The following is a 15,016-nucleotide window of genomic DNA, read 5'->3' on the forward strand; positions in this document are numbered from 1 at the left end:
AACTTTAAGTTTTCGAGGAAGTAAATAAAACTTTGAGTATACCTAGTAAACATCTACGGATAATAGAGAGTGAGCAAAATAAAACTGGCCTGGAAAACATTTCGTGCACCTTAATATTGGTATTTCAAGTTACATCCACGCCTGCGGCAGATGATGTAGGTTCGGTTAACTATTTTAAGGTGCATGAAATATTTTGTGAGCCACTTTTATTTTGAACACCCTTTACTGGGAAAACAGACTAGATGTTGAGCTCCACGAGATTAAAATAGACCTACGTTAAGGGATGATGATGGTGGACTTGCGATATGGAAAGAAATGTAACGAACACATGAAATCGATACTAGAAAGATGCATGGAAGATTTGGAGTTATTTTGAGTGTTCTGGGAAGTTGCGGGGCATGTGTTAAGAAGACTGCATATAAGATGCTAGCTTGATCTAACCTAGAGAACTTCTGCAGTATTTTGGGCCCCTGTTACATAGGAGATGCCCTGATGGGATCGTAAAAGACTTATTTAGTAAATATGAAAATACACTGTCCGAAGCTGTGAAGCACCCAGAAGGGGAAGACGAAACGAAGTTAAACTTGGCGGATTGAGAAGGTCTGTGATGTTATTTCGGTGATTACAACATAGAGTCAAATTTACAATGAAATTGTCAGTGTGAGCCCACTTATCACTACGACGTTGGACCTCCTCTGGCTCGGATACACGCCGTGATTCTGTTGGGAAGGGTGTCATAAAGCCGTTGTATCCTCTCCTGAGGCAAGCTGGACCACAGAAGTTGTAACTAGTCCTCGGTAAACTTGCTGAATATTAGCAGTGGGACAGAGTTGACGTCAGAACTTGTCCTACACATATTCTATCACGGACAGGTATGGGAACCACACTGGCGATTGGTGTACCTCAGCGTCACACAGACAGTTCGTAGAAACACGTGACCTGTGGACAAGCACTGTTCTGTTGGAAAGTACCACCACCTTGCAGTCGCACCATGTCTGTGCCACCAGGGTGCCTTCAGTCAGTAGCAGCCGTGACCTGCAGTCATAGCCGACGATTGGCCACACTATGACCCACAATACACACCGTTCGTGGCACCACTACAAACGCAACCGTTCGTGTTGTGGTAACAGTAGCCTACGCATGGGACGGTCCGGCTGCTAATAGTTACTAATTGCGCGGAATGACACAGAACGTTGCAGGGAATCCATTACTTGTTCTCGGTTACCAAACGCAGATGTGAAGGTGTTCGCTGAACAATAAGGCGATCCTCTGTTGTGGTGGTCAGAAATGATCGACTGGAATCTTGACGACGAGTATGCCATAAAGTCCAGTTTGGACCACTATCAAATCACAATGCCCCATAAATCTGGACATTGCACAATTCTACCAGCCCGCCGAATGGAGACCCACAATGAGGCCCTTTTCAAACTCCGTCAGGTACTGATAAAACTGTCTCCCACGAGTACGCAGCATCTCCGTGTCTTTCATAGGGACCGTATCTTACGCTCTTCACGCCCCTTATACACCGGCGGGAAAAAATCACAACACCGAGAAGGAGGTGTGCGATATAAACGAAAATTGGTAGGCGTATTTCTACACCTGAAAGATGAAGCCTTTTCAAATTTCTTGCTACTCGCACGAGAGTGACGCTAGTAGCGCCACTATTTGAACCAGATTTGCTTTAAATACAGGCTGTAATGGTAGTGAGCGTTGCTTAGCTTTGAAACTGGACGTGGTGAGTTGACGTTCGTCAAGAACACCTTTAAGGCGACAAGGACGCCATAGTGTCAACACTTCACTGAGTTTGAACGAAGGCTACTAGAAACTCGATGTTCCTTCTGCTGTAGTATAGAAAGACTTGGCTCGACACGATTGCTGGCAGCGGTGGTCACGAGAATGTACCGTCGCAAGAAAACTATGCTCCGGACCGACACGTTGCACTACCGACGGGGAAGACCATCACGTACTGCATCTGCTGCAGCAGTTTCGTTTGGCACCACAGAGACACAACGAACTGTTTCAAATCGGTTTCTCCGAGGCCGAGCCACGTGCCCTGACCCCAAACCATCGCCATTTGCGACTCGAGTGGTGTCAAGCGACAGCTGATCAGAGGGCTAGGTGGAGGCCTTTTGTGCTTCCTGATGAAAGCTGGTTCTGCCTCGGTGCCAGTATGGCCGTGTGTTGGATACAAGGACGCCAGCTGAGGGCCTACAAATCAACCAGTCTGCGTGCTACACACACTGGAGTTACGGTCCGGAGCGTGATTTAGTATGACACCTAGAGCACTCTCGTGGTTATCCCACGCATCCAGACTGAATTTGTACGTCGTTCTTGTGATTCGACATGTTGTGCTGTCATTCGTGAACAGTATTTCGTGGGATGTTTTCCAACAGGATAGCGCTCACCCACATACGGCTGTTATAACCAACATGCTCTACAGTGTGTCGACATGTTGCTTCGGTGTGCTCTATCACCATCGGGTTATCCTGAACGCGAGTGTAGTGTCTTAACGAATATGCCATTTCGCTCCCTACGCCGCTATTGTTTGCGGAGGTAGCATACCAACTGAAGGGCTGCCAGTCTGAGTCGCGTTGTGAGGCTGAGTGGTATTTTTATCCAGGTCCGTAGTTTACTTGACGTCCCCCTATACAGGGTGAGTCACCTAACATTACCGCTGGATATATTTCGTAAACCACATCAAATACTAACGAATCGATTCCACAGACCGAACGTGAGGAGAGGGGCTAGTGTAATTGGTTAATACAAACCATAAAAAAATGTACGGAAGTATGTTTTTTAACACAAACCTACATTTTTTTTAAATGGAACCCCGTTAGTTTTGTTAGCACATCTGAACATATAAACAAATACGTAATCAGTGCCGTTTGTTGCATTGTAAAATGTTAATTACATCCGGAGATATTGTAACCTAAAGTTGACGCTTGAGTACCACTCCTCCGCTGTTCGATCGTGTATATCGGAGAGCACCGAATTACGTAGGGATCCAAAGGGAACGGTGATGGACCTTAGGTACAGAAGAGACTGGAACAGCACATTACGTCCACATGCTAACACCTTTTTATTGGTCTTTTTCACTGACGCACATGTACATTACCATGAGGGGTGAGGTAAACGTACACACGTAGTTTCCGTTTTTAATTACGAAGTGGAATAGAGCGTGTCCTACTGGAAACGCGTCGACGTATGTGGTATCAGCATGATGGTGAACCTGCACATTCCGCAATTAACACTAGGCTGACCCTTGACAGGATGTTCGACGGGCGTTTCATAGGACGTGGAGGACGCATAAATTGGCCAGCCCGTTCTCCTGATCTTACACCTCTGGACTTCTTTCTGTGGGGTACGTTAAAGGAGAATGTGTACCGTGATGTGCCTACAACCCCAGAGGATATGAAACAACGTATTGTGGCAGCCTGCGGCGACATTACACCAGATGTACTGCGGCGTGTACGACATTCATTACGCCAGACATTGCAATTGTGTGCAGCAAATGATGGCCACCACATTGAACATCTATTGGCCTGACATGTCGGGACACACTCTATTCCACTCCGTAATTGAAAACGGAAACCACGTGTGTACGTTTACCTCACCCCTCATAGTAATGTACATGTGCGTCACTGAAAAAGACCAATAAAAAGGTGTTAGCATGTGGACGTAATGTGCTGTTCCAGTCTCTTCTGTACCTAAGGTCCATCACCGTTCCCTTTGGATCCCTACGTAATTCGGTGCTCTCCGATATACACGATCGAACAGCGGAGGAGTGGTACTCAAGCGTCAACTTTAGGTTACAATATCTCCGGATGTAATTAACATTTTACAATGCAACAAACGGCACTGATTACGTATTTGTTTATATGTTCAGATGTGCTAACAAAACTAACGTGCATTTTTTTATGGTTTGTATTAACCAATTACACTAGCCCCTCTCCTCACGTTCGGTCTGTGGAATCGATTCGTCAGTATTTGATGTGGTTTACGAAATATATCCAGCGGTAATGTTAGGTGACTCACCCTGTATATCCTCATCTGGAGTACGTTTTAAGCTGTTACGTAACTCTACAAACATGTTTGGCACTGTATCGTTTGGTTTTCAAAACGCGTGGTGGCAAGCCACATTGCGTTGTAAGAGCCAGCACAGTTATTAACGTACATTTGCTAGCAGCAGTTCAGACCACCGAGCGGTGGGTAAGCAACTAACAGCAAATTTAATGCTCTCAACAAAATCGCTTGGAGCAAATGCACATGTAGCAAACTCAAATCAAAATTTTATTACAAGAAAATCTATATCTTCAGTTTTTCCATTCTACATCCTCTTCTGCGAGTTTGCAGGTATTCTATAATTTAAAAAAAAATTGGCTAAAATATAACATTCAGTTACAAATTCAACTTCTCTTTGACGACTTCATCTTAAGGTGTCACTTCAAAGTTTCTGATGACGCTTACCATCTACCAAAGTCGTCATCCGGTCAAAAGAATTGCAAAACGAATTAAAGAAGATATCTGCAAGGTGCTAAAGGTGGCAGTTGGTACTAAACAATAAAAAGTGTGAGGTCTTCCACATGAGTACTAAAAAATTTCGTTAAATTTCGTTTACTCTATACGTCACACAAATTTAAAGGTTGTTGATGCAACTAAACACCTTAGCTGCATGCCATGTCGTGCTATTATCAAAGGCATTCGCTTCGTCGTCTACTGCCATAGGCCATTAACACAAAATTTCACTGCACTGTACCGAGGGATACGTTCGCCGTATGTCTCAGAATGATTTTTCTGGTTATTTGACACAGTGTAGCTTGTGTGTTAGCACTGACAACTCTACGCAAACACCGCTGCTCTCGATAGTTAAGTGAATGCCGTCGGCCGCTGCGTTGTCCGTGTTGATAGGTAATGCCTGAATTTTGGTATTCTCGGCACACTCTTGACACTGTGGCTCTCGGAATACTGAATTCCCTAACGATTTCCGAAATGGAATGCCCCATGCGTCTAGCTCCAACTACCATTCCGCGTTCAGAGTCCGTTAATTCCCATCGTGCGGGCATGATCACGTTGGAAAGCTTTTCATGCAAATCGCCTGAGTACAAACGAGAGCTTCGCCAATTCACCTGGTGTACGCGAGCCTACCGCCACCTGTATATATGCATATTACTATCCCATGACTTTTGTCACCTCAGTGTAAAAGCAAAGCCGTTTGTCGTTGAGACGATATTTTTCCACGAATTTCCAGTTACCAACTTTCTCCTCCGAATGCGGAAATATTGTGTTGGAAAAATAGCCATCGTAATAAAATTAAAGAAATCAGAGCTCGCACGGAAAGATTTAGGTCTCCTTTTTTCCCACACGCTTGTCGAAAGTGAAACGGCCCGGAAACAATTTGAAAGTGGTTGTATTGGCCCTCTGCCAAACTCTTCTGTGAATTCTAGAGTTATCAGGTAATTTGGATGTAAATGTCGTAGTAATATAGAAAGTCTGTGGAAAACGGAATTAGGTAGACTGTAACATTAACTTTCCTTCGTTACTTATAAGTAACCAACTGTCAGTTTTTCTTAAAGTAACTTTTTTTATTTACAGGGTAAATACACGATAACCGTAAGTAACACTTTGCCTCAACAGCTGAGGGTATAGACCTGGGCGTGAAAAAGGCAATGTACGTAGGAAATTAAAAAAAAATTGCAATTGAAGACAGTATTTCATTTCGGTCTTCCTTCGTTACTGCATTTATTAAAACGCCGACAGCGAGATCACTGCCAAAAAAACTTGCTTACTTATGACAAGTGTTGTGGATTGGCATGAGAGCCAACCCGTAGGAATAGAGGAAGCCGAAAGGCACGCGTTTAAGCTCACACAGGCTGGCGTGAGGTCTGGAACATGCCAAGGAAATTAGAACTTAGAAAAACGGACGCAGATGGTGGAATACTTAACTTTAATCCATTAATCTTGAACGTAGCTCTTGTCTGTACATTCTTTACAATATCAATAGCAACTGATAATGACGCCTTGCTAGGTCGTAGCAAATGACGTAGCTGAAGGCTATGCTAACTATCGTCTCGGCAAATGAGAACGTATTTTGTCAGTGAACCATCGCTAGCAAAGTCGGTTGTACAACTGGGGCGAGTGCTAGGAAGTCTCTCTAGACCTGCCGTGTGGCGGCGCTCGGTCTGCAATCTCTGATAGTGGCGACACGCGGGTACGACGTATACTAACGGACCGCGGCCGATTTAAAGGCTACCACCTAGCAAGTGTGGTGTCTGGTGGTGACACCACAACAAGCATACGTAAGAAACTCAATATGCACATCCCATTTCTGCTGTATATGAGTTATATGGCAAGAGACCAGAGGAAACTTCAGAGAGACGTGCAGACAAGGAGGGTGAGGAAAATTTGGCGACGAACATTAGTAATGAATGGAATGAAGACAGAAAAGAAAAGCGTTAGCGTTTCGTCGTCAAATGAAAGACAAAAGAAGAGTTTTAAGAAATAAATTGAGGACATAGGAATAATAACGCTAAACGTTCTCAGAAACATCATTCAACAGTTATAGCTATATGTTTCCTTTTCGGCCCTTTAGACAGCGAGATGCCTGTTTATATTGTCTGAATGTCAGGTGACTGTCCCGACTGTTGGCAAAAAGAAGCAATGTTTAATTTTAACGGCCCACCAACATCTAGGTCATGAGGGACAGAGCAATCAGTTGTGAGAAGGAAATCGGCTGCGGCCATTTCGAGGAAACTGCCTCATCATTCACCTGGATCTCTTTAGGGTAACTGCAGGAAACCTGAATTACTACGGCCAGACAGGCATCCGAAGCCCGCTCCTCCCAAATACGTGGCTGGCGGGTACACCACTGCACCAGTTTGTTCGGTGGTCACTGGCGGTACGGTAGCAAAAGTGAAAAACACTTCACCACAGCTGCTCCACGTTTGGAAAATACTACAGTATTGTTAGCAATTTCTGGAAAAACTATAACTGGTCATGGAGAACGAATTGATGGCTAGACTTCTTTCAGTGAGGAAAAGTTGACTCGTAGTCGAGAGCAGGGCGACAATGGTGAGCCGCCGAGACCTAGATGAGGTGAGCACAAGCGTATATTAAAGAAACGGTGTCTCTGCAACAACGGCTTACATTGATTCCCGCAGAATTCCTCAATAATGCTTATCTGTGTGAAGGTTGTCCGTTGCAGGGGCTTAGTTGTTAACTAGCAGTTGTAGAGGGCAATAAGTAAAATAAATGTCGTGCAGCTAGGGCCTCCCGTCAGGCAGACCGTTCGCCGGGTGCAAGTCTTTCGATTTGACGCTCCGTCGGCGACTTGCGCGTCGACGGGGATGAAATGATGATGATTAGGAAAACAGAACACCCATTTCCTGAAAGGAGAAAATCTCGGACCCAGCCGGGAATCGAACTCGGACCCTTAGGATAAACCTTCTGTCGCGCTGACCACTCTGCATTTATTATGCAGATTGTTGCAAGATTCATCAGTTGTTCCAGTACATAAAAGTAATTTATTGAAGTATTGATTGAAACATCATGGGACAGATAATTAACATCTAACACGAGCGTAATTCGCCTACATTCTAAACACCGTTTCCTTTTCTGCAATAAAAACAACAACATATCTTTGCCTTTTCCTACCGTTTCTGTGTGTTCTTTTATTCTGGAATGACATTTTCACGTAAAATATATCAATATTGACTACTTTGTGAACTACATTGTTAAAATCTTTTGACAAAGCAGCAAGTGAATAAGTTTGGTTAGAAAACCCTGAATCTCTCGCTGATTTCATAATTCATTAATTTTTTAAATTTTGCATACTGTCATGCGTTTGCTGAGTCAAGCTCATTAACTTCTTAGAAATAACGTAATTTATTAACTTTGTAACTCAAAAAATAATCGTTTATTCCATTGGACCCATAGGTAATACGAGCAGACTTTATCTTTCTTACAAAAGATATTTAAATTAATTCATTTTGGACAACAGGTTATTCTCGGGATATTTACAACAAACAATTTTCCTAGCGGACAAGTTCGAGAAACCCGAGTCCGTTACACGTCTTACTGCAGAAATTGAGTGTAGAAAACGTCGTAATGGTCACGTATGTGACGAGCACGATTTTTTGTAGCCTTACATCAGCTGACCTTCCGGCAACAGATACAGGTCACAACAATGACTGCCGCGAATACGGATGACTTAGGTGAGCCGCAGAAATCGCCGGTGCCAATCACGCTTGTCACGGCCCGTGCTGAGATGGAACACTTGTACACCGAATCTGTCTTCGAAAGTAGAACCAAAGCATTTGTTTTTTTTTTCAGGTTTCAGAAATCGTTGTGGACGTACTGGCAAATAATCGACGTAGAATTCGATTTCGTGAGACGCGGCACATGTCGCTGGCCCTCAATTGGCTAAGACGAGAAGAGTAGTAATTACAACTCCTCGAACCATTAAGTTACGATTTTATTTAAAAGACATATCACTTCCTATTATTTGTAAAAAGTCTGACACATTTCTTACACTACAGTAATTCCAAAGTAATCGTATCATTTTGTAGGACTGCACCAATTACAGGCCACATGAATATTTTCGCTGTTTGGGCAATCCTTTTTTTCATAGCATGTACGAGGTTATTTAGGTTTGTTAATTAAGGCAGTATCTAGGTCATTCTCGTTTTGTTTGACGTAGAGTGTATTTTAAACTGTTGTTTTATTTTCAACCTATAATCGGTCAGTCTTGCAAAGATGAAAGATCGCCTACTGGATAGAATCACAAACGACAAAAAACTAATCATTAATAATACTAATGTATTTTCATCATTTTTATAAACGAGTTGAGATACTGTCTATCGTGTACGAAATTATTCGACTTTACCAGTTACGACAATGCCTAGCTCATCTAAGTTTCCTTTTAGGAAGAGCTTATTTGAAATTGTAGTTGCCGTTCAATGTATAATTTAAGATTCGAGCTGCGAATGTTCCTAATAAAGCTGAAAAATCGCACGTTGGGTAGAATCTCAAAATTAATAATTGATCAATAACCGTAAAAATGTATCTTCATGATTTTTACACACCGCCGGAAGAGAACCTCTTTCCGTTTTCGTGAAATGAATACGAAAATGGAGGCGAGTGAGAAGGGACAATATTTGAGACCCAGCATATCAACTATCTTGTTATATAAAAGCAAGCGATCGTATCAGAATAATTTTGAGCGCTCGGAGGTTTGGCGGGGTGCGCGGTGTGGGCTTACCTGCGCTCCAGGAAGGCGCCGGCGCTGCGGTGGCGGAGGCTGGAGACAACTGGCCGGCCGGCGATCCTCGGCCGCAGAAGAAGCCGCGGCTCCCCCACGCCGCTCTGCCGGCCCCCTCCCAGGCGCAGTCCTGCATTTTGTGGGTCAAGGCCCCCACGCAGGGAACTTGCATTTCTGCCCGGGCTCTGCTCTCCGGCTATTTCGTGATCCGGGAAGGGCATCCGGGATTCCACCCCACGACGCAACTCGCGCTACCGGGGAAACTCGGGGTGGTGCTAGCCGCTAGCCTTCGCTGCAGCGTCGGTGGTCCGTTGCTGCGGCTCTCGCTCTGCAAAAATGTTCAAATGTGTGTGAAATCTTATGGGACTTAACTGCTCAGGTCATCAGTCCCTAAGCTTACACACTACTTAACCTAAATTATCCTGACAAAGACACACACCCATACCCGAGGGAGGACTCGAACCTCCGCCTGGACCAGCCGCACAGTCCTTTACTGCAGCGCCCGAGACCGCTCGGCTAATCCCGCGCGCTTTCGCTCTGCAATGGAGCTCGTCCCGAGATCGTCCCTCTACAGTCTAGAACAAATCAATATGCCGCAATACTATAGAAGTGTATTGAGCTGTCACTGTCAATGTGTCACTGTTTACCAGCTGTAAAAACAAGATGGCGGACAGTAGAACAGTTGAAGGTGCTACTAGGAACACCTTCAACTGTTCCACTGTCCGCCATCTTCTGTTTACAGCTGGTAAACAGTGAAAGTGACAGCTCAACACACAGAACTTCACAGTGAAGAAGATGAGGAAAAAAGAAAATGCAAGTGAAACATAATGTAAATAGACACAGGCGCGCACACACACACACACACACACACACACACACACACACACAAACAACTTTCCACATAAAATTAATTAATTTCAGTCATAACCATAACAGTTTCCAAATCGTAATTTTTGTGTAAAGATTTTGTCTACATTAAGTTGTATATCGTTACAGATGACAAATGGCTCTGAGCTCTATGGGACTTAACATCTGAGGTCATCAGTCCCCTAGAACTTAGAACTACTTAAAACTAACTAAACTAAGGACATCACACACATCCATACCCGAGGCAGGATTCGAACCTGCGACTGTTGCAGTAGTGCGGTTCTGGACTGAAGCGCCTAGAACCGCTCGGCCACCGCGGCCGGCTACAGATGACAAACTGTAAAAGAAAACAGACACTGTAAAAACATGATACAGCAGGAAAATCTCACCATGTGGTAAATTCATGTGTTCTTCAAAAATCTGTATTACATTTTATAAACTAATATTTACACCTATACAAACAGTAAAGAACATTCTTTATGTTGAACAGCCATAAATTAAAAGCCCACTGATGACGCTGCAACTGCAGTGAAACATGTTTGGGTTAAAAAACAAAATAGTGCTTTGCTAAAGGCGGACCCCATCCAAAAACATATGAACACAACCATGTTTATTCTCCAAACATGTTTCACCACACTTGTGGCATCTTCAGTGGGGTTTTCTTTTATTCTGAAAAATATAAGTACAAATTTTTAAGGTCATTAGTAACGTGTTGAAACAAGATTTGTTGTTGTTGTTTAGATTATATGTGTCGGTTGGACATTACATGTGCCTGGCGACAGTCAAAAGAAATCATCCACCGGTCTATGTTAACACAGCATGTCAAATGCAACACACGGATGTTAATTCAACGTCTGTATTGAATTTTTGCCTAGAATATAACCTAAAAAATAAATGCCACGCGTGGTAGCCGAGCGGTCTCAGGCGTCTTGTCAGGGTCCACGCGGCTTTCCCCGTCGGAGCGTAGGTTCGAGTCCTTCCCAGGGCACAGGTGTGTGTGTCGTCCTTAGCATAAGTTAGATTACGTAGTGTGTAAGCTTAGGGATCGTTGACCTCAGCAGTTTGGTCCCCAAGACCTTATCTTACCACAAATTTCTAAATTTCCAAATAAATATTCTGACAAAAATCTGTCTTACGGCTCACTGACTTTTACCATTGGTACAACTGATCTATTTTGATTACCATATGGCTGCTAAAGGAATTATTGTCGTTGTTTCTGTACTTCGATCGATCTGTTGGCATATTTGGTGCGATATGCTGTTTATACAGGGTGTAAACGAAAACTATTTACAGCGTATCACAGTGGTGTTGGGGAAGTCGAGACGAATAATTTGACAAAGGATACTTGTGGTCTATCAAGCCGGCAAGCAACCTCAAATTGGCCAACAAAAGCCACTTGAGGTACAGCACATGCGCGCCGTGCGGGATTTTCAATATCTTATCGCCCTCTGCGACACCGGTTTACTCGTTAGGCCTTTTGAAATTTTTATCCAGTTAACATTAGTGATTTAAATCTTCCCGTATGGGCCATGAAGACGAAATTTTTGAAAGCGTCATGCAAAAAGTAATTACGTTTACAATTCAGTCTAAACGTAATCCCATCAAGCACGGTACTCTCGTAGAGCGAAGGTGAGTCAAACAAAACAATGTACCTGACAAGCTGACGCTATCAAAACTTTAGCGAGGAAAAGAACTAAACTCAAGATGGTTAAAACCGATTAACAAAGGGAACGCGCCTACGTGCCATCACGAATTTAGTTAAAATTTTTGGTATACGAGGGGCTTGACTGGAAATAAAAGTGACTTAAGTGGGAGCTCCAGATGGCCAAACATTAAGAAAAAATAACGTTTCTGAGTGCGGGTTAGGCAACGCAGAGGCCATTTGTAGTTACGACGCACCGATTGACGTAGCGGATAGAGTAAATAACGGTAAACAGAGGGTTGTGGAGTCGGGTACCTATGCAGAAACTTTTGTTACGTTCACTGCAAGTAAACCTAAATAATACTCAGTACATTTTATTTATTAATAATTTCATAAAATGCATGAAATGGAAAAGCAAAGGCAAATTTGGTATCGCAAATAAATTTGCAGGAAGGTGTACATGAGAACTTCGGATATAAAACTTGATACTTTTATTACTTTATAGTTGATGATTTACACATGCTGGGGTGATATTTAAGCGTCTTTCGCGCGTTATAAATGCCGCATTTTTACAATTAAATAGTTGTTTTATAGTTCCTATAGAAAGACAAACATCGTTTACATTCGTAAAAGGTTCTCTCTAATCAGACAATTAAACGGCGAACCACCCGTAACGCATCATTTCGCGAAATATTCACTAGGATGGTTGGCGATGTGCAGTGGAATGCATTTTGATGCATTCGTCTCGGGATCTGATTTTTTTTTTTTTTTTTTCCCGCACTCGATGGACCGATTTCACCTGAATTGCAAACCTATCCTTCGCGTGCAGTAGCCGAGGGCAGCTCGAAGATCAGAATGAAACTAACGGAATAGGAAGTACTGTACGCTTTAATTACAATCACTTCTTGGAACGTTAGTTGGTGCGTCGTCGTGGACGCGGTAAGTACAAACCTTTCTCAGAAATTTATTTGCCATCCCATATTCTCCTTTGCCTTTCCTTTTCATGCCTTTTATGAAATTATTAATAATTGCAATACACTGCGAATTATTTCGGTTTAGTTGCTGTGTAACTAACGTAAGAACAGAAAATGAAAAGGCTGAAGAAACTTTTCGCTTATGGTCTTGACCAACGACCCTCGGATCACCGTTCCGTACTCTCTCCTCTACGACAGCGCTGCCTTGCAACGAGGCTAACTTAAATGTCTCATGCCTCGTCCGACCCGCGCCAAAAATGCTACTTTTCTGAACTCTTGGCCATCAGAGTACCCACTTGAGTCACTTCAATTTCTGACCAAGCCCTGCATATAGGTGCAACATAAACTTAGACGAAATCAGTGACGATGAACAGGAGCGGTGCCCAAGTAAGCCGGTGGCGTAGAGGGCCAGGGGATGCTGAAAATCTCATGCTGTAGCTTCAGTCGCTTTTGTTGGCCAAATTGAGGTAGTTTACCGGACTGATAGACCACAAGTGGCCTGTATCAAATAATTCGTCTCGACTTCCCCAACACCACTGTGGTACGTTGTAAACAGTTTTCATTTACTCTCTATGTAAATAGCATATCACACCAAACAGGTCTCCGAAACATAAACTCGTGTAATTTTGCTGTCGTCAACAGGTCGATCTGAATATAGAAACGACGACATAGAGTAATCAGAATAGATCAGCTGCACCAATGGTAAAAGTTAATGAGCCGTAAGACAGGTTTTTATCGGAATACTTAGTTTTGAGGTTACATTCTAGGTAAAAATTCAATACAGACGTTGACGTAACATCCCCGTGTTGCAATTGACATGCTGTGTTCACAGAGACCGGTGGCTGATTTCGTTTGACTGTCACAGGCCACGTAATGTCCAACCAATATATGAAATCTAAGCAACAACAACAAGAAATCTTGTGTCAACACGTTTAATTCACTTAAAAATTTGTACTTATATCTTTCAGAATAAAATAAAAACCCACTGAAGATGGCACAACTGTGCTGAAACATGTTGGTAGCACAAAAAATCTTCTTCTTTTGATTGATTATTAGGAACTACGTAAGTTCTGTGGAACCTCGTTTAACCAGCCCCCATTAACCCGGAGCTCCTGTTTATTCATTCTCTTTTTTGTTTGTTTATTTATGTTTTAGTGCAGTTCTTCATGCTCCGTAGGTAAGAATGTCAGAAAACTACGACGAAAATCATTTGATTTTAATTCACCCAACTGCCATTCACAGATCGTGAAGCAGTGTCAGTTAACAAGTTGACACTGAGTTGTATAGCACTGTACTGCCACAGTTTACAGCGAGTGTAAAAAAAGCATAAAAAAGAACGTGGGTGATTGTGTCCATAGACAGGACGGATGAAGCAGACTTGTTGGACAATGACTACATTGAGGCATTTACAAACAGTCCAGAATGGTCAAACATACACACAAACACACCAGAGTGGTCAAACATACACTGATCAACCAAAACATGATGACCATCTACCTAATAGCCAGTATGTCCACCTTTGGCACGGATAACAGCGTCGTAGCATGAAAGCAATATGGCCTCGGTAGGTCGCTGGAGGGAGTTGGCACCACATCTGCACAAACAACTCACCTAATTCCAAAGAGGGAGGCGATGAGCTCCGACGCCACGTTCTATCACATCTCAGATGTATTCGGTCAGGTTAAGATCTGGCCATTTGGGATGGTCAGCACATCAACTGGACTCGCCGCTGTGTTCCTCGAACCACTCCATCACACTTCTGGCCTTGTGACATGGCGCGTTATCTTGCTTAAAAATGCCACTGCCGTTGGGAAACACGATTGATGTGAAGGGGTGTAAGTGGCCTGCAACCAGTGTACGATACTCCTCGGCCGTTATGGTGCTTTGAACGAGCTCCCATGGATGCCCACGTGAATGTTCCCCAGAGGATAATGCTACCGGGTCTCCTCTGGAAGCCGGCCGCGGTGGTCTAGCGGTTCTGGCGCTGCAGTCCGGAACCGCGGAACTGCTACGGTCGCAGGTTCGAATCCTGCCTCGCGCATGGATGTGTGTGATGTCCTTAGGTTGGTTAGGTTTAAGTAGTTCTAAGTTCTAGGGGACTTATGACCTAAGATGTTGAGTCCCATAGTGCTCAGAGCCATTTGAACCATTTTTTCTCCTCTGGAAGACGACGGATTCGCGCCCTCCCATTGGCGTGAAGAAAAAGGTAATGGGATTCATCATACCGTGCAATGCTCTGCCACTGCAGTGTCGACGGTCATTTGCCCATTTCAGTAG

General features: G+C 43.5%; 1 protein-coding gene across 1 annotated transcript in view; it reads right to left on the minus strand.

Annotated features, from left to right (window-relative positions):
• The window catches only part of LOC126249081 (mucin-17-like), a 267,758-nt gene extending 258,470 nt beyond the window's left edge, over positions 1-9,288 (minus strand). The window contains exon 1 of the mRNA XM_049950732.1: positions 9,257-9,288. The gene's annotated coding sequence lies outside the window, so the exon portion shown is untranslated. The remainder of the gene's footprint in view (positions 1-9,256) is intronic.
• Between the last annotated feature and the right edge of the window lie 5,728 nt (positions 9,289-15,016).

Source organism: Schistocerca nitens, chromosome 3 (assembly GCF_023898315.1).
Source record: "Schistocerca nitens isolate TAMUIC-IGC-003100 chromosome 3, iqSchNite1.1, whole genome shotgun sequence".
NCBI classification, from domain to species: Eukaryota; Metazoa; Arthropoda; class Insecta; order Orthoptera; family Acrididae; genus Schistocerca; species Schistocerca nitens.